General features: G+C 39.2%; 1 pseudogene across 1 annotated transcript; it reads left to right on the top strand.

Moving 5' to 3' along the window:
* The first annotated feature begins 14,174 nt into the window (after positions 1-14,174).
* LOC110085123 (inorganic pyrophosphatase 2, mitochondrial pseudogene) lies at positions 14,175-21,125 on the top strand (annotated as a pseudogene). The gene has a single exon (XR_013545305.1). The product of XR_013545305.1 is annotated as an inorganic pyrophosphatase 2, mitochondrial pseudogene (transcript).
* The last annotated feature ends 531 nt before the right edge of the window (positions 21,126-21,656 follow it).

Consider the following 21,656-nt stretch of genomic DNA (forward strand, 5'->3'; position numbering starts at 1 on the left):
AACAATTCATTAATGGATAAAGAGTGTGTTCTACAGCCAGTGTCTGGAAATGAAGCCACTATGCCAGTGTTGCAGGATGTAAAAGATGTCATCATTACACTATAAAGATTAAATGTTTGACCAGAATGTAGAAAAGGAGTATTAGTATAAGGAACACAGTCATCACTATAAAAATTGGACTGGAAAATGTGGACTAAACTGACAGGAATACAGCAGCTGTGGGCAGAAGGGAGGTCTGAGTTTCATTTAAGATTCGTTGGGGACAGAATTTAAAAAATCAAGACATGTCTAAGAAAAAGATATCAGAAAGAACAAATAAAGGTGTGTGTGTGTGTGTGTGTGTGTGTGTGTGTGTGTGTGTGTGTGTGTGTGAGAGAGAGAGAGAGAGAGAGAGAGAGAGAGAGAGAGAGAGAGAGAGAGAGAGATTATGAAATTTAAGCATGTTTTAGTAATATTTCTTTTACCTGTTGACCAGTTCAGTGCCATTAATTTGAATTAGGAGCAGATTATTTTCTCAATATTAAAATAAGGAAACTTTTTCAAGTATGTCCTTTTTCCCCCCAAGAAATTCCTCCTTTTAGCTTGCATGTGCAGAACTCCACTACAACTGGACTTCAGTACAGACCCAGTGAAGCACTTAATGACAATCTGATTTATCACGAGGAAAAGATTCAGGTCTACACTTTTATGCAAGCCGTAAAACTGAGACAGTGTCTCACTCATAGTTTCTCTTTACTGATGTGAAGTTTATATGGAAATCTCTAAGCAAGTGAGTTGCAGCTTACTGTTGATATTCCCCTTGAGCCAATGTCTTCAGTGTTTGTTAAATCTAAGATGCCACCTTGAGGAGAAAAAAAGGGTCATAGATAAAAACATCAAAAACTCTTTTATGCTGCATTGTGTCCTTGGCAGGTCTAGCCAATTACTGTAAATTCTGACTGTCATTCCATTTCCAGGGTTTCAAGCAGAAGTTCCTTGATTTTCCCTGGGGGCCTTCTATTCAGTACTAAACAGAACTGACCAACCTTCTTTGCTTCCAAAAATCAGGTATGTTCTATTATCTTTACAAAGGTTTTTCCTAGGTGTGGATCAGGTCACTTCACAACAACACTAGTAGAGGCTAAAGTTATCAGTGATCTATATCATGGTTACAGGAGCATTTCAAATTCTCACTCCAGCACCGGCACTCTAGCATTAGATCCACTGAATTATTAGCTATTTAGTGCAGCAGCTCATAGGATCTGGCTAGAAAAGGGGATGAAAAGCAACAGTCAAAAGTGTTCTAAGAAACGTGTTACATGGAGGTATAAAACCAGGTGATTAGGCTTAAAAATTAGTATCTCACTAGCTCTAGTCATGTCAAATGGTCTCATGTAATACATTTATATTCCATTCCATTTCTGTTCCTTACATTGTTTATTACAGGAGGGGGCAACTTGTTAAGCTCAAAGAACTGCTCATTGAAATTCAATATGTTCAACACATTGGAAATTCAGGATAAGCCAGAGGTTCACAGCATGTTTGCTTATTTTCATGACCAACATTTTCTGCATAAAATTGATATTAATTTATCAGGAACCAGACCATAGCCGGTGGACATGTTCCTTTTGTGGTACATTTTCTAGAATGAGAATGAAAACAACAGAATTTATGTAGTTTTTAGAAAGAGACTGAAAATAACATTTGTTAGCACATGTATTGCCAAAGCAAGCACAGAAGTAGCATTTGTTACAATCCTTTTGTGGCACTGTTTATTAACTAGACTGCTGCAAAGGTTCTGATTACCACTAGGGTTTAATAAATGAATGGTAGGACAAATAAAGACGTTGGAATTTTCACCTCAGTGTATCAACTTAAGAGCTGTTGGCTTCCTTCAGATGACTCATCCACCTCCTAAAGACATAGAAATGGTCAGGGAGGTAGTGTTTAACCCCTTTCTTTTCCCTCCTTTTACTATCCTTCCTGAATATAGACTGAAACTATAGCCTTTTCCCCATCATCGTCCACTGGCAAATTTTCTTTTCTTCATCCTTCAAATGTATTCTTGCCTCTCTAATTCACTCCTCCCTATCTCAATTCTTGTTCAAACGTCTTTCTAGAAATTTCCAGGAAGTCCTCTTTTATCAATACTGTATATACTCAAGTTCTTCTCTTGAGGGATCTCCTAGTGAATCATGATGGAGATCATATTCTTTGTGCCAATTTACAGGAAATCTTGCCTTTGTGACTTCTTTCTAAAATATTGCTTAGCAGCCATAGATATGTAATTTTTAGCTAAAAATGGACTTTTTCATGCATGGAGAAAAATCCAATATTTTCCAAAAAGATGACTAAAGAGAAGGATTTTAAAATTGCAGGGTTTGACTTCTAAGTCAGTTCACAGTTCATTACCTTATGAATATAAGAGATACACCTGTCTAAGGATCAATATAGATGACTCGTGCTAATGGCTAGGGATGGGCAAGGTGAAAATCTTCATATTTGTATAATTTTGGTTTGTTTTGGGGCGGGTGCCTCTTTCATTTCTCATGTTTTGTGTTTCTAATGCTCCAAGCCCTAAAGAAACCCTTTAAAACTACACCAAAAAGCAGATATGCAAGGCAATAGAGAATCAATCTATTCCAGAAGCAGCCATCAGTATAACAACAACAACAATCCACAAAGTAACATATTGGCATACACTCACAAAGTTCCCATCCAGAAGCAAACAAAACAGTCCCCCCAAACCCACCAAAATACAGCCTAACAGCAAATTAAACAAATAACAATTTTTAAAATTCAATCAAATTGAGAAAACACCCCCATACCCAAACACCCAGCCTTTGTCTCTCTGCTGACTCATAAATATCAACTCACTGGTATGACTCCTCTCTTGCCAACTCAACCTCTGGATGTGTCACTTGCTTTCCTTCACCACCACTCTCTCTCTCTGTGTGTGTGTGTGTGTGTGTCTGTCTGTCTGTCTGTCTGTCTGTCTGTGTGTGTGTGTGTGTACATGTGTGCATGTGTGTGTGCATGTGTGTGTGTCTGCCTGTCTGTCTCCATGCAACTGTGTTGAGCTCCAGTGAAAGCTTGTATTCTGATCTGCTTTTTCTGTCTGTCACGCCATACTATCGCTATCCCATTTGAAAATAAATAAACAAATTAAAAATAACGGCGCAGCAGCAGCTGTGAGTGGCAGTGGGAGGTAGCCAGCACAAGGGAACAAATACAATTTGCATTGACAGAGGCATTCATATATGCTGAAATGATTAAAAATAAATTGATTTCACATCAGAGTTAAAATAAATAATTCTCTGACAGCCCAGTAAAATTCCTCCCTTCCGACAAAAACAACACAACAGGATTCCTGGGCAAAAAGATCCACATTTCCATGTGTGTTGTGAAGTCAGCTTTTTAAAAAACCAATTTAAAACATGCTAAACCCAAGTTGAATAGAAAGTTTTTTGCATGTGTAATCAAGCTCTAAGTAGCTGAAATTTTATTAGGTTAGGCAAGTGCTGTTTCTGCATGCCCAATATAACACAAAGAGCTATGGGGGGAAAAGATTATTCAGGAACTGCATGTGAAAAGAAACAAAATAACATGGTAGCATTCTGCCTGGAGGATTGACAGAAATTGCCAGCCCAAAGTATGTTTTACTAGGAAGCAAGCATCATAAACAGCAGTTTCCCAGAGTGAATATTAAGATCAGACTGTTAGCCTAAGATGCTAAGTGTGGCTTAAGTCAGGAGCTAGGTTTTATTTTAATTTCCTGCTCTGGATAGGCTTGAAGCCACGGCCCGTCTTCCAATCAGTCATGCAGAGATTCCAGCACGCATGCCAGTTGTGACCATAGAAACTGCACTTCAGTAAACCCAAACATCCTTGTCAAGTGACACTTAACTTATTGAGAAGTTTTTCATCCAATGTGATGTTACAATCCTATTTGGGACTAAACCTATCTCCAGTACTTGTGTGAAGCATTCCATATAAGAACAAATTACTCAGCATGTAATTAAAGTCAGGAAGGAAGATGACTAGTTGCAATCTTTGAAATATATTTGACCCAAATCTCCAGGGATGTAAGCACGTGGATTTGGCAAAGGATGTTGGGCTCATGATCAAAGGGCAAATTTAGAATAAGTGATCATCATTTCTCTGTATAATTCCAAGAAGAAAAGGCTAGCTAAATCTGGAGCATACTGTTTTTTGCTCTTGTTCAGGCTCCATAGTCAAGATAGTTATTTTTACATTCCAGAGAGTTAGCACTCCAGTATATTTTTATACCTCCATTCAGCACTTCTCCACCAGAAAACCACTATTTTACAACCTGCTACTTTTTTGGGATGGATGAAGCAGTGTCATGCAAACAATGAAGAATCTTCTTCCCACAGGAAACAATTCAGATGGCATGCTCATCATGAGTGGGGTTGGGGGCGAATGGCCACTGTAAGGAAAGCAGCCTTTATTGTGTTCGGTACATATTGCTACTTCCAAAATTTCAAAGAATCAAAACAACAACAACAACAACAACAACAACAACAACAACAACAACAACAACAACAACAACAACAACAACAACAACAAACCTTGGTCCAGAGCAATGCCAATAATTCAGAGCTTCCCCGCCTTGGGTCCACAGATGTTCTTGGACAACTCCCATAAATAGCTAGTGGTGAAGGCTTCTTATAGACTTAGTTCATGAACATCTGGGGCCCAAGGTTCTAATTCCATAGCACAAAATATTTTTCCCTTGTGAGTGATGCAAGATCTATTGACCATGTGGAGTAGATTTCTGGTATTATATACCTGTCTCGCACAATAGTGTAACATTCTTGTCAGCCAATATACACTGTATGCTTTATAGCAGCTTTCTGCCTCTACAACAAGAGAGATAAACATTGTCATTACAATACAATGGGAGAGTTATATAATATGTTTACATTCTATAAGTATTATCTAATTTTAAACTGTAATTATATGCTGGCTCTCAGCATTTTTAAAGTAGGAGGTACAGTGTGCCATAAAGCTTTAATAGGATGTAAAATGCTTCATTAAGCATTATCTAACATGTCAAGAAGAAAATGCAGGCTAAAGATGTTCTACTTCAAATTTTATTCTACTTTCCTCAAGCATCATATGTTTAATTACATTCCCCAGTGATTAATTTCCACACTTAAATGAAAGTAGAAAATGCAGTTCTTCACTTTGGAACATAAATGCATTGCAGAGTTTGGACAAAAATAATAATGGAGAAGCCAGATCTCACTGCAGGCAGAAAATGACCGTTGGCAAAAATAAAAATAAAATTAAAATAAACCCATGGACAAACTGCCCCACCATAATTCTACCAACTCTCTACAAAAGACAGAGATGTTCTCAAAAGTATACCACATCAGGATTGATCCATGTTGTCAGATTATTAAATGCTTGGCCTTCTCATTTCGAAGAGAAACTCCAATTCCTTGCTTCTCTTCATTCCCACATAGCAGTAACACAAGCCACTTTACCTCAGGAAGATGTTTTGAGGAGCTGGAAGGGATCCTTTGGATCATTGAGTCCAGACCCTGTCAGGGAGGCCCAGTGGGGAATCAAACTCCCAACCTCTGTCTCTACAGCCACATACTTAAACCACAGAGCTATCCAGCATTCTTGCATTCCTGGAATCAGACTGCTGATCCAGTTAGTAAATTATATCCAATTCTGTCTGGTCGCAGCAGTCCAGGATTTCAGGCAAGGGTGTTTCCAGTTCCTACCAGCAGACCTTGGCCTTCCCTAGGGATCTCCCCTCCATATACTGTACTAAGCTGGCCTGATCCTGCTTAGCTCATATGCTGGTGGTAAGTGCCATGGCAGTAGCTAAAGCAGGAGTGCCAACATGGCTCTTATCCAGTGTTCTTTCCTTTTCCTTTATCCACCTCGGTGAGTGGCATTACATCATCAAGTGTCATTCTTGGGTATTCTGCGTCAAATGGTGACCTAAAAGGCAATTGCCATCCCCACTACCTGCATGCCCTAAGGAGATGTTGCTCCAAGATGATTTTGCATCACTCACAAGGGAAAAAATGTTATGGAACTAGAGTAACGGTTCCCAATTTTAGGTCTCCAGATGTCATGTCATCACTTTTCTTAAATCTAATGTATTTAAAACACACTAAACCCAATGCAAATACAGGATGTGTGGGTTCTTTGGGGGAGAGGAATTGCACATGTAATCATACTCTAAGTAGCTGAAATGTTTATTAGGTTAGCCAAGTGGTGTTTCTATATTTCCAGTGTAAGACAAAGAACTATTAAATAAAAGCAAGATTATTCAGGGATTGCTTGTGAAAAGAAACAGAATAACATGGTGGTATTCTGCCTGATGGATGGAAATTGCCTGCCCAAAGTGGAAGTAAGCCTCATAAACACCAGTGCTTTGGGGTAAATATTCTTAAGATCATCCTGTTATCCTAAAATGCTAAGCTGCCTCCTCCTGCATCTATTGTTAGATTGATATTCTCACATTCTATCAATCTTGGTTCCTTTCCTAACTCTCTATAGAGCATATATGCAGTCACTCTTCTTCTGTCTGCCCTCTAGGGCACATCTTTATTTAGTTAGAATTAGGGTTTAGGATTTTTTTTTCTAGCTTGAATGTTACTTTCTTGGCAAAGGTTGATTGCCTGGTTTTTTAAAACTGCTTCTCCCTTTTTATTGTGGGACTAACAGTCCACATGTCCACGCAGCACTTAATCTTGCTGGAAGAAATCTCAATAGTTTTCTTCTCTCTGCCCCCTGGGAATATGCACAACAATTCCAACTTAGGTGCCAGACTTAGACCATTCTAACACACACTCTCTCTCTCTCTCTCCCTCCCAGGACTGAAATAAAATGTCATCAGGCTTCAGTATCACACCCTCCTTCCAGCTTCAATTCCTGGCTTTTACCTTCACTTAGAGGCTTCATAAACATCCTGATCACCGTCCATCTACTTCTATTGAATGAGAATCACCAAAACATCAATCAATGGACACAACCAAGCAGTAGTGGAGATACAAATATTTATAGGCATTTTAAACTTCTTTAAAACCTCTCAAGGCACTTTTAAAGGCCCTCAAGGCAAAGCAACAGTTATTCTTTTTGAAGCAAGTACAACAAACAAACTTTTGAAGAAACAAACTAAAAAGATTAAAATAGGTATTAAAAGTATGGGCAAACAGTATGGCGTTTTCTTGCTTTCCAAATAAAATTGGCCATGGGAATTTCAATCCAGGTCTCCCATATTGCCACCCAACATTCTAAAAACTACATATACACACATGAACATCCTTTAGATCCTTTAGACACCAAGACCATATAGGGTCATACTGTATTCTTTATCCCAAAGTGCAGGATATGTAATAATGGGCTGAAGCTACAGGCAGCCAGATTTAGACTAAATATCAGGAAAAACTTTTTAGCTGTTAAAAAGTATGACAACGGAACCAATTAGCTCAGGAGATGTTGAGCACTCCAGCGTTGGAGGCATCCAAGATAAAATTGGACAATCATCTGCTAGATATGCTTTGATTTGGATTCCAGCATTGAGCAGGGGTTGGATTTGATAGCCTTACAGGTCCCATTCAACTCAATTATTCTATGATTCTATCAACGCAAGGATCGGGAAAATGGGGTTCTCCCGATGTTATGGAATTACAACTCCCATCATCACGATTAGCTATGCTGTCTCTGGCTGATGAAATTTGAAGTTTAATACCCAGAGAGCCATATATTTCCCATCCCTGGTAATAGGTCAAAAAGAGCGTACATTATCTTTTGTGACACAATTCCTGATCTGGAACAGGGTGAACATGTGTGAACCGACTGGTGCAAAAATACCATTGTATTTGGATGGCAACCTATACCTTCCTTCTAAGACAGACCTGAACTAGCATGCACATTATAAATGCAAATATAAATACCTAGAGGAAATACATAAAAAGTCTTCAGAAAGAAAATGTTGTGCCCAACCCTAAATCTACTCATGGATTAGCAGTTTTGCATTTACTGCATTAAGTTAATTATGTGCCCTATTAAAGAAGCTTATGTTGCTGATTAGACTTCTTTCAGATGACTAGTCACAAAAGCTGGTGGGATAGAGACACACTGAGTTCAGAGACAATATGCTTTCATGACTAATCATTAAATTTGTTTCTTTTCATTTTTTTGCTCCCTGGTTTGTGTTTTCTTTCTCAAAAAGTTGCAGGCAAGAGAAGATAATTCCTCCAGAATGTTAAGCAAATGTGCACGAGAACATAATATATAATGAATCATCACCATATTAATAGTCTGTCAACACTTTGGCTCATTCAGCAAGCGGAGGTGACTTTGGTTGCTTTCTTTTATATGAGGAAAGAAAGAGCATCTGATTCTTCATTCCCTTTTATTCCCTTCATCAGATAAAGGCTATCCCACAAAGTCAATAAGCATGCTTGCCCTTCTGCTCCGTATTTTTCCAACCCTGCTGTGCCCATGCTTTGAGATGTGTGATCTGACGAGTGACACGGACTTTAGTTAAATACTATCTGGATTACTGTAATGCGCTCTACATGGAGCTGCCTTTGAAAGATGTTTGGGCACTACAGTGGGTCCAAAATGCTATGGCTGCCTGAATCTTTCTCAAAGAATATCCTGCATGATTAGTAAAAAGGCTAACTAGCAATAATTTAGTTATCCTGCAGTTAGAAAAATAACTTACATTTATATTGCAAAAGGAGTAAAGTGGTACCTCATTAAACAACAGTTGTAAGCCAATGTAGTTGGGTCTTTGTTATTTGAGGAAAGAAATCACATAGTCATATAAATATCTCAATGAAGTCCTAACCTGGAGACCTCCTTGTGGCAAAAAGGTGACTGAAACGATGAGGGTTCTGCCACCAAGCTATGGCAGGTTCAACCAAGCTGGTAAAGCCTCAGATAGGGTCCTGGAGGCAAATGATATCCACTATCTGAAGACCAAGCTAGCCAAATACAAATAGGCTCATCAGCAGAAGATGAGTCACCAGATGATGAACTTGCCACAACAGTGAGGAACAGAATGGCAGTGTGGAATATTTGGCAATGGATAAACTGCCAATGGATAAAATCTAGATCTCCAAAGTATTCCATTGTTATTTTTTATAGTATGCCATCAAGTCAATTCTAACATAATGACCCTTTTCAGGGTTTTCTAGGTAGAGAGCACTCAGAAGTGGTTTACCATTCCCTTCTTCTGGGGGCGCATCCTCGGATTGTGCAGCTTTCTCATGGCTACACAGGCTGGGTCTTTTGGGATGCACAGTGGGGAATCCAACTCCCAAACAGAAACCTAACTCACTGAGCAATCCAGCTAACACACAGTACATTACAGTATCTGTAATGCTCAATCTGTATATGTTGAATGGGCTACAAGAGGAGACATTATTGAGTCTATATAAAGGATATCCTGCTTAATAACAGCTGACTTTCAGATTCAAACTGCAGCATAGATTCCAACAACCAGGATTTTCCTCCATTCATTGATTCAGCAACATAGAAAGAATCAACTAAAGAGACCAAGAATTGAGCCTGACTTTTCTCCTCTTAAAGGTATCAAGCACAAAGACAATGGGAATACACTGTCTGATTAGGACTTCAGAGAATACTGTCCAACCAGACACAAGCATCATCCAGAGGTTCAGGGGCTGTATGTACCTATCCCTGTGTGGCATGGCATGGCATGGTGGACAAGGGGTTCTTGCAATGCTCTTGGGCCCTGGGAGGGTGTTCCTTATGTAGCTCATGACCTGCTTCTTGGCCATGCATGCTGTACTTCATGCCCTGAATACTTTATGGCCAACATGGAAAAATGACATCTTGGTTATGGCACCTCAACTATTGAATACCATCTTTCTACAGACGTAGCACCTCATGCCAACAGTGGTAACAAGGGTTGCAGTGCCCACTCAACATGTTTTTGTTTGCCCAGCCATCTAAACTGATAATACTGTTTAATTGGATCTACAGCTTTTCTTTATTTCTATTGTGAAAGTGCTTTGGGCTTTTTTCCATTTCTAAAATTATATTTGTTCACCATCTCAGTATTTGCAAGGCCGAAGGGTGGTTTAAAGATGTTTAAACAAGTAAAATAATTCCAAGGCAATGGCTTCATTCTTGAGGCAGCCACTAAAGACTGGAAGCTAATTTTATTTTAAAAATTGATAATCATGCAGTTACAAATCTAACAAAAGAAACTAACAGGAAATTAATGGAAGTTAATTTTCCTGGGACAAATTGTATCTAAGTGTAATGACATTCCATGCTACATTATACAACGGTCAATCTAGTCCAACATTCACTTTCTCAATGTTCCAGCCTGAGGAACAGAGTGAGCCCTACCTTTAGGCAGTAAGGCAGCTTATTTGCAGGCACCTTGGAAGGACACAAATTGCTGATTATTATCAGAGTAGAGGTGTCTGTGAGATTCAATACCTCTGATGCCAATATAATTTGGTGTGTCATGAATATTATGCAAAGGACCTCAGTCCAATTTGGAAGTCAATTTGAGTCTTTGGAGTGCATCCTAATTTGGTCTCATTTCATCTGATTTGATTTATGTCATAGATCCAACTCAATCAATAAACCTCCCATTGACTAGCACTGGAAATGTGTTTGTGTTTGCATAATTTCATATGTATTACATGAAATTTGGAAACACAGCAAGCCCTAAAGAAGAGAATCAGCCTGCCTCTTTCTAGACACTTATCTTCAGGAGACTGTGCACTAAGCATCACTAATATTTGCTTTTAATGAAAGGAAGGAAAGCAAAAAGGAAGGTTAGTTGAAGCAATTTTGCCTTTTCTGATTTAATGGCTGAAACCCAGTAGTAACTAGAGTAGGTCCATTGAACATACAGAGGAGTTAACTCACTAAATCCACAACTGAACATACAGAGGAGTTAACTCACTAAATCCCCACTGATTCAATGACTCTACTCTGTTTGAAACTTACTACTGGATTTTATCCAATATGTGCTCACAATACTATTTGCATATTTGCTTCACCCCAGGAGCTGAAGCTGGAAATTCCTCTTCAGTCCAGACCTCATACAAATTTGTTTGAATCAGGCAAATTTCAGTCTGGAAATTGGGATTAGTCTGAATGGGATACAGAGTCCTGTTGTGCACATTGACCAGCAGAGAATGAGATACAGTACTATTTGCTCTACCACTTTTTATAGCAAACTGTGTTGAGTCAGTCCTTCTAGAGATACTTGTAAACAAAGCATAAGGAGAAAGAGTATTCTTTTAGTGGAACATACTTATTGATGCCTCGTCCATCTTGTGCTGGCAGACCAAGCCAACATGCAACAAGGAAATTCTAAAAATGGGGCAATATTTGTTGAGAAAAAAGCCATGAAAGTTGTTTTGTGTTTGGGTGAGAAATGGTTAACTGATTTTAAAAAAAGAGCCAGCTTCTGGGATTCCCCTTTGCTTTGTGTCACTTTTTGACTGGTAGTGAGCACTAGATGGTATTTTGTATATCATCTTGACTGTTGCCATTGGTGTTGTTAACATTCAGACTGCCCTTTGCTACGTAAAGTTTGGCTTCTTTTTTCCTGCTAGCAATGTGAGCAGTATATTGTGCAGCAACATTGGGCCATTTCCTGGTGTTCTGAATCATGAATGCACAAGTACAATGTCCCACATTCATCAACTGAAGGTTTTTTGAAGTATTGAATAGTGTTTTTTTTTGTTTTTTGTTAGCAAAGCTAACTCTTACTGATTCACTACACTCTTCTCTTTTATCTTGCCTGCCTACTGCACTTAGGGTAGTATCTTAGCTTTCAGAGATAGGTTAGGCTAAAGGGCAGAGAATGACTAGCTCAGGGTCAGCAAATAAATTTGCTGGCTGCAATGCAACTTTGAACCCAGTTTTCTCTGCCTTTGGTCTGATGTTCTCTTTATCACCCTGCATAGCTATGCATGACTGTGACTATACATTCAAGGGTGAAAACCCTATATTAATTACATTTGAATTAATTTTTGTGATTTTTGTCCTTCCCCATGTTACCATTTAAATGAACTGGTGTAGGGAATGGGTTCCTCTTTCACCCTAGAAAGCCATGTCCAGTCTTAATTTTCAGTTATCTAAGTCTAAAGGGAGGGTTTAATTCCAAACACCATTATCACCATTCTCTGTCTTTCTACTTTTATTGACTATATATGCTATTCATCCAGTATATAAAGCGATTTCAAGATTTTCCTGGTGAACATGATTTTGTAAATGCATCATGTAATTATTTTCTAGCTTTGGAAAGCCATATGAAAAATGTAAGGTTATTTGTAGTGAGTGATTTACTGGCCATTTATTTTTATGTAGTTCCACTCAAGACATCAACATTTATGAAGAACCTTTAATTTTCTGACAGTCTTTATCTTGTATTCACAACAGCTCTGAAAGATTGGTCTCTCTTAACACTTTCTGACAGCAAGGAACAAACATGGCTTTGTAGACAGTGCTAATAATAATGAAATACCAGGTTGCATTTCTGCAAACATCTATTACAGATGTGGGGAATACATACGTTTTGTATTCTTTCTCCTTCCTTTTCTTAACTATCCTTTCCCCCTAGACACAGAACCATTAGAAATGATTTTCCAGCCACTTACAAAACTCCACAAAAATTTCCATTTTGTCTGCAATAGGCACAAACAATCATCCTGAACAATACTGGCTAGAATTAGATGTGTTCCCACAATGCCAGCTTTTGTGTTGTTATGTTCTCCCCATTTTCCTTTTCACATGAATTTGTTTGTACGTTTTCTGACAACCTCTCCTAAGAGCGGTTTAAATTTTGCTTCACAAGTCCCATAAAATGGCCTTTGAGAGCACTTCAAATTTATCTTTTTAACAGCTGTTTTCCAGTATTTGAACTTGTGTCTTTCTTGAGAACTGTAAAATATGTTCTTGTCATTGCATTGACCATTTCTGAATAATAACCATTTAATACTTAGTTCTTCTGTAACTTGATGCTATGGTCAGAACCCTGTTATTTAGGTACACCAGAGCAAGTGCAACAACATAAATCACAGCAGTGAATCACTACTAGTTTAGGAGTTTTGTACTCTTCATTGTGCTCCAAGTTGCAGGATTTATGTTTCACAACAAATACAATCAGCAACTTCTGAACTAGCAACAATTCACTTCTGATATTTATGCCATTGCACTTGTGTCAGAAAAAGGAAGTAACAGGATTAGGGCCTACACTTTTGTCTTTTCCCTTATGCGCTCAAAGTAGTATACATGGCTTTCCTCCTCCTTACTTTACCCTCAGAACAATGCTGGATGATGTGAAGGGAGAGAGACTGACCCAAGACTTCTCAATGATATTTATGACTCAGTGGAAGTTAAGAAGCTTGACCTCTGAAGTCCCATTTCAGCATTCTAAATTCTGTACCTCATTGGCCCTGTGTCATCTGAATATGCTTGTGAAACACATACAGCATGACCAGGGAATTAAGGATATAACTAAACCTATTATTATTTGTTTGTTTGTTTGTTTGTTTGTTTGTTTGTTTGTTTGTTTGTTTGTTTGTTTGTTTGTTTCGTAGGCCACCTTTGTCCCAATAAGAGGCTCCAAGACAAGTCACAGTATTAAAACGTATAGAATTTAAAACATAATAAGTTAAACATTAAAAACAATTAAACTATACACTAATTAAGATACAATTAAATAAATAAAACCAAGTAAACATTAAAAACTATCTTAACTCTCAGAATGCATTCAGGGATTCAATTATGATAGTTAAAAGCCTGAAAAGCTGGGTCTGCAGCATAAACATGACAAAGCTGTAAATATGAAAGGACTATGATAAGCTGAACAGTGTGAGAAACTTCCTAACAGTAAGACCATTCCAAGAATGGAGCCAATGACTTAAAAGAGAGGTTGTCTCTCATTTCCCAGGAACCTTCAAACCGAGACTGAGCAGCTATTTATCAGGGAGCCTCTAATACTGGGTTTCCTGCACTGCAGCTAGTAAGCCTGTTCTGAATACCAGAAATTGAGAGAAGCGGAAGGCATCGACATGCATGCAGGGTCCACTTTGGGTCAGCTGCTCTGGCCGTGGATGGCGGCTTAGCGCTGCCTCTTGGCCTGCAGGAAAAGCACCCCTCCTGTGCGGTTTCTGGAGCCGTGGCCAGGGGCCTGTGGCTGGCACAGCAGCCTGATGGCTCAGTACGGCACCGAACAGCATGGGCAGCTCCATTCGCCCGATTACTGCCTCTGCTTTATGAATCCAAAGGGAAAAGATATTTCTCTGTTTCATGAGAACACACAGACATTCCTCTGTGTTTTGGATCCAATGAGGATATGGAGATTCCTGCAAAGAGATCAAAGATCAGTGAAAACAAGATGCTGTTTAATATGATTGTAGAAGTACCTCGCTGGACAAATGCTAAAATGGAGATTGCCACCAAGGAGCAGTTGAATCCCATCAAGCAAGATGTGAAGAAAGGAAAGCTGGGATATGTGGCAAATATCTTTTCCCATAAGGGCTATATTTGGAATTATGGTGCCTTACCTCAGACTTGGGAAGATCCCAGCTGTAAAGATGATGATACATGATGCTGTGGTGACAATGATCTCACGTCTGTGAAATTGGCTCACAGATTCGCCGTACTGGTGAGGTTGTTCAGGTGAAAGTCCTTGGACTTCTAGGCCTGATTGATGAGGAAGAAACTGATTGGAAGATCATTGCTATCAGTGCTAATGATCCAGAATCACAGAAAATCCACGATACTGAAGATATCAAGAAGTTCAAACCAGGTTATCTTGAAGCAACAGTTGACTGGTTCAAATTATATAATGTCCCCAATGAAAAACCAGGGAATCAGTTGGCTTTCAATGGCACATTTAAAGACAAGGCATTTGCTTTTGAAATCATTAAGTCCACCCATGAATACTGCAAAGCTCTTGTTCACAAAAAGGCTAATGGAGGAGCCCTAAAATGTACCAATCTCCTGGTTGACACCAGTCCCTATTGTTGTAATGACAAGGATATCCAAGCTATTGTTCAATCGGCACCACCTGCTGTGGAAGAACATTCAGTCTCCAAAGAAGCTGACCAGTGGCATTTTCTTGGTCAGGGCTGACCAGCATTGTCTGAAGTCAAGCTGTGAAATCTTCTAACTGTTTCACCTTCCCTGTCATCTCATATACAAACTCACCTACACTGTTGAATATACACAACTGAATTCATCACTGATGCACTTGCAAATATGAACATCTTTATGTACTGCAGATCTTCTATTGTGTAAATAAAAGTGATTTTTAAAAAATACCAGAAATTGACACTAGAAGGAGCTACAAAGCTCTCGTTTTTTCTGTTCCAAGCAACCACGCTCCCTGGGAAACAGATGAAACTGGAGCCCTCCAACCCACACCAAAATAGCAGAATGTCCTGACAAGGTTTCAAAAAGGTCTGGGTAGGGGCAAATTGGTACAGTCCAGTGATGCCCACATGTGTACACCAGAAAAAAAGAGCAGACCAACCCAACCTTTCAGCACATCAAACAGGGGACAAATGCCCTGCAGGTTCTAATTTTCCAGTTCCTCTTTCTCACTTGCAAGGATCAGGGAACTGAGGATTTCTATCTCTAATTGAGGTAATGTATCTTTGTCAAGGATGAATAATTTAGCAAATTTCTTCATATCCCTATATCACAGACATTTAATTTTTATGCCACATTTGCAGGTTCAACACAAAATAATTTTTTTAAACCTGACCTACGCAAAGAAGAAATGATTCTTTGAACCTTCTCTTGTCTCTTTAGGCTGTTAATTCCATTAATGGATATTGGAGAATAAGTTTGCATTGGATGTCAACTCATTGAAGCTCTGGTTTGGTGAGATGTGATTGGAACATGCAGGATTCATGAGCAAAGTAATTTTTTTGTTGCCACATGGGTTTCATTGCTGCATGTATTGAAACTGGATAAAACACTGAGCTAATAGGGATAAATGACTCAGCACAGATGGAACAGAAAGGTCAAGAAGAAAAACAGATCTTCTTAAGTGGGACTAACTGTGTGACAAGAAAAGGAGGCACGAGGAAGAAGTCTGTGAGTTTATAATCAGATTTTGGATGCTGTCAAGGGAGATACTATTGATTATCTGTACAGTGGGGTCTTGACTTAAGAACGGCTTGAGTTAAGAACATTTTGACTTAAGAACCACTCTCATAGGAAAATATTGACTTGACTTACATACTTAGATTTGAGTTAAGAACTGAAAAAAACCCACGTGGGAGGCAGGGAAAGTGCAAAATGTGAACTTTCATTTAACTGTTGGCCAGTGAAAAGGGTGCCTGTCTGCTTCCTCACTCCTCCCAGCGTTTAGAGAGTGGATTGGGAGACAGTCTTTGGACTGCCTGGTACTGTACTACCTGGACTGTATTTTCCCTGCCTTCCCTGAACCTTTCTTGACCTAAGAAAAAAAGGAAACAAAATATCCCCCTCTAGTGGTCGAAGGCGGAATAGCAGCTTCCCATTAGTTTCTATGGACGGAAAAGGGCAGATACGGATCAAATGGTTTTCAATGCATTCCTATGGGAAATGCAGATTTGACCTGAGAACTTTTTGACTTGAGAACCGCCTTCCAATACGGATTAAGTTCTCAAGTCAAGACCCCACTGTATTGCAACTCTACATGTACATGCATGCAGCTATCTGTTCTGCCATGTGTTAATTAGCATTAAACTACTCTACTGATGAATAGGTAGGTACAACCTTTTATTGCATGTAATGAGCTCACTAGCAATTAAAGTTATTTATTTATCTAACCATTCCACATGCTCAGAGTAATATGGCATTGTGTAAGAAAAGTCAGGGCAAATTATCATTCATGGCAATTAGGTTTTGAGAGTGGTTCTGGATAGCATAGTGGTCATAACCTTTCACATTAAACCTAATAATACCCAAACATTTCAACTATTAACATTTCGCAACCTATGGCATCATAAAAACCATTATGAGATTTCAATTTTAAAAAAAGAACCCAGCAGAGTGAAGTAAATAATTCAAGGAGATCACAAGGAACTACCATGGTGAGAGAAACTGGCAGTCCTTCTAGTACTTATCCCATCCACTAAGGTTGTGTAAATAGTCAAGACTGCGTACATCTATGGAAATCTGCAAGAAGCAAGCCAATGAGAAAACAATCCCTCAGTCTCCTGTTGTTAAATTTAACATCCAAGAAAGCAAAAGTAATTAGCAGACAATTTCCTCCTCTTCTTTGTATTAACCTTTTAAAATTTCTAACAGAACCACAGAGCTTACAAAGTATTGTGAATGTGTGTGTGTGTGTGTATGAGAGAGAGAGAGAGAGAGAGAGAGAGAGAAGGTCTCACATTTCAGAATACCCAAGTATAATGTCCAGATCAATGGCCCAGATTCAGTTCTGAAGCAATGGGAGTGTACAAATCAGTTTAAATCTGGAGCCCAAGTTGACACACTGACATGATACATAATTGCTTCACTTTTTTTATATAAAGCAAATTTTAAAAGTGCCAAGTATACAAACCTTTAAAGCTTACTGTCTGAAATCTGGCAGATTTATTCCCTCCTCTAGGTTGATTTGCATAACCAAATTTCAGGTACATCAATTTAAAAAACTTACAATAAAAAGTTATTGCTATTTTAGTTTTTTAATTCAAGTCAATGGGACACATTACAAATAGATTTGGGATGATGGGAACAAATTGAATCAGGTGAGGTCCAGATCACTTCAGAGCAAATCATTTTGAAGTGAAGCATTTGCCTGTGAAGTAAATCAGGAGACTTGTGCACAGCCCTACTTTAGAGCAAATACAATAGATAGAAGGAGGATCATCAAGTTAGTGGACACACTGTCCATAAAGGCCATTTGCTAGACAATGTGTTTCTTACATATGGACTCTGTCAACCTAACCCACCTTCTGTGCATGTTAGGGGGGGGGGAAAGGACAAAATATTTTGGCACCTAAAAGATCAACAGATGTGTTTCTATGTGCAGTTTCATAGATTAAAACCCACTTCCTGAAACATATATGAAATATTTTTTAAAGCCTGCCATTTGGGCTATAAAAAGCCTATGAGACATACAAAGGCTCAGAACCATTTGAAATATTCTTCTAATTGCTAGCACATGAAGATACGATAGGCTTGATGCCTAGATAGGATAAGATATAAGTCCTTAGAAAGAGTCTTAGGAGAAAAGTGCCAAATCAATCAATCAATCAATCAATCAATCAATCAATCAATCAATCAATCTCCATACCAGAGGAGTGGAAGCAGTATGTGTAGGTGACGTTCTTCAGTTATACTCATTCCTTTTTAAACTGTTACGAGCAACCTACAACTCTAAAGGAATACTTAAAAGGGCTTACATATGGGGCAATTACGTATACGGAAGAACAAAATGCAATAAAGGGGACTGCTGGAGACTTACCTTAATGATGGCTTTACTGCAGTCTTCTACAGTCCTGTGGTGGGCAACTGGTAGTCTTCCAGAGGTTACTGAACTACCATCAGCTCTCATCAGCATAACTAACAGTGAGGGATTGTGGGAAATACAGTCCATAACATCTGGAGGGCTGTAAGTGCCTTCATGTCAGACCTACCTTAGTCACGGCTGGCTGGCGTGCCAATTTTCCCGTGGTTCTTGTTATGTAACATCAAATCACTTCTAACTTATGATAAGCCTATCAAGTAATGACCTGCAACAAAGCCTATCACAAAGAGGTCTTCTCAGTTCTTGCAAACTAATGGCCACCAATTTCTTTATCGAGAATCCATAATGTAATTTCTGGTTCTTAGCCCATTCTATTAGGCATTCAAGAATATGAGGATCCTTTCTGTCCTATAACATCCTATATAACTTATTATAATCTATTTTAAGAGCTACTCACAGTGGAACATGAAGCCTACATTGGTATTATCTGTCATATCTTATGTAGTTTGCCTTAAACCACTGCAGTAGATTGAGCTGGTGGGTTCAGAAAACTATTTGCAGAGACATCGAAGCTCTTTTCATGAGTGGGAGTTCTTTCTTCCCAAGAATTCATATACTTTTCCTCTCATGGCCTTTTCCTGGTACAAATGTTCTTTCAAGTGTTGATCCAGCCACCTCACTGGCTCTCAACCTGTTTCCTTACCTCTGATATACTTCAAGGGGGGAAAAACACCAATGAGAAAGAGAGAAAGTACAAGTGAGAGACTGTTTTTTTTAAAGAATGAAAAATCTGAAAAGATAGGAGAGGAGAGGAGAACAGAAGCTATTTTGTTAGAGCAAAACAGAAGTACTTGTCTGCTTCCCAAAGCACCTGTTCAGCTCCTGTGGGAACGAAATACTGAACTATATAGGTCTTTGGTCTGAGGCAACAGGGCTCTTTCTGTGCACTTTAATATCACTAATTCAAAAAAGGGAAGGGGGTGGTGGAAAGAAGCTGACAGAAACATGGTGATTGCAATAGGTGCAAGACTTGTGCCCAAGCGTGTGTGCATCTGCCAAGAGGAGGAAGATAGCATGATGTAGCGGCTGAAATGCTGAACTGAGGAGACCTGGAATCTAATCCCCCCTTCAGTTATGAAGCCCTCTGCACGTCCTTAGACCTGTTGATATAGCCCATTTTGGGAGTGTATCTGAACTCATGTAGGACTAAATGGATGGAAGAGAAGAAAGTGCATATGTAAGCCAAGCCTGCCAAAACATCCCCACACATGTAGATGTCACTTAGAGCTTCTCACATTGACATGCAAGTCTGGAGAGAAGATTATAAAGATAATTATATCTGCATAAGGGGGAACGTTAATAAAACAAGGCTTCCTAGCTACAAGTGATAATGGTGGACCAGACATTGGGCAAAGAAGGCAAACCAGGAGACAGGAGCAACCAGCAAATTAGAACCAAAGGACAATCTAAGAGCCGGACAGAAGCCAGAATGGAACCAGCACCAAGAATACATCAGAGCTCAGGAAGGCACTGGCTGAAGTCCTGGTGCTTAGTGTACTAAGTTGCACTAGAACAGGCCCACAGAATAAGTAGGGATTTGGTGAGTCAACCCCTTCATAAGTTTCATTGATTCAAATGGACCTACTCTAGTCATGACTTACTTAACATAGTAAGTTGTAATTAGAACAGGCCCATTTGAATCAATGGAAAATATGGAGGAGTACTCACCAAATTCCCATTGATTCAACTTACTATGCAACAGAATTTCAGGCACTGTTAGTAATACAACAACACACCTTCTTATATTTCCTCCTATCTTGAAGAATTCAATCAGCACCTTAGTGGGCAGAGTCAATCCAGGGTCTAAAAGTACATCAATGGACTGCCAACTGCCCCTCGGAGACCCTAATAGTTCAGGAAGGAAGCTGCAAAATAGTACTGCACAACTCTGGAGTTTGATTTATTCATTCTTAGTATGGAATGTGCTTTTCTTTAAATAGTTGGGAAAATTCTGCATATTTGCATTAACCAGTATTATTTTTCATTCAGATCTCTCTCTTTTCTTTTCTTTTCTTTTTTTACCCTTCAGCTGCTGTGGAAGTAAATCATGCTATTACTCAAATCTAAAACTAAGATTTATCTCACCATAGCATCATAAATCTTGTTTAGAATGCAGCAGGGTGTGTATATATATATTTTTGCAGCTTAATGATCTTTAGTTTAAAAAAATGTTAAGGTTGTGACAAAATCAACAAAAGCCAGGAAATTTTTACTTAATGTTGAATCTCATCCATAAAGCACATCATTATGCTTTGTCATTGCATCCTGCATCATCTCTAGAGACATCTGCAGTTGCTCACAATTACTGGGCAATTTATGGAGAGAATACTGGAACAGTAACATTTAGGTTAGGATCTCCATGAGTCCTTTGCACACTACCATGTTTCAATTCTGCTTTGCTCCAGTAAAGTCTCAAGCATACATAGGAAGGGCATTCTATGTTACTCTCTCCATACAGAGAGAGCTAGTCATCTGCTTATCACCAGTCTGTGTGCCCAGTAACACCTCTGACCCTCATCCTACTCTCCTCTCGCTTTGCCACAATTCTTTATTTGCTTAATATGATCGTCGTTGTTTAGTCATTTAGTCATGTCCGACTCCTCCTGACCCCATGGAGTAGAGCATGCCAGGCCCTCCTATCCTCCACCGCATCCCGCAGTTGCACCAAATTCATGTTGGTTGCTTAGTAGACACTGTCCAGCCATCTCATCCTCTGTCGTCCCCTTCTCCTCTTGCTGTCACACTTTCCTAACATCAAGGTCTTTTCCAAGGAGTCTTCTCTTCTCATGAGATGGCCAAAGTACTGGAGCCTCAGCTTCAGGATCTGTCCTTCCAGTGAGCACTCAGGGTTGATTTCCTTTAGAATTGATAGGTTTGTTCTCCTTGCAGTCCAGGGGACTCTCAAGAGCCGCCTCCAGCACCACAATTCAAACGCATCAATTCTTCGGCGGTCTGCTTTCTTTATGGTGGGTCCAGCTCTCACTTCCATACATCACAAGAGGAAAAACCATAGCTTTGACTATTCGGACTTTTGTTGGCAAGGTGATGTCTCTGCTTTTTAAGATGCTGTCAAGGTTTGTCATCGCTTTCCTCCCAAGAAGCAGGGGTCTTTTAATTTCGGGGCTGCTGTCTCCATCTGCAGTGA

The sequence above is a fragment of the Pogona vitticeps genome, chromosome 4 (assembly GCF_051106095.1).
Source record: "Pogona vitticeps strain Pit_001003342236 chromosome 4, PviZW2.1, whole genome shotgun sequence".
NCBI lineage: Eukaryota > Metazoa > Chordata > Lepidosauria > Squamata > Agamidae > Pogona > Pogona vitticeps.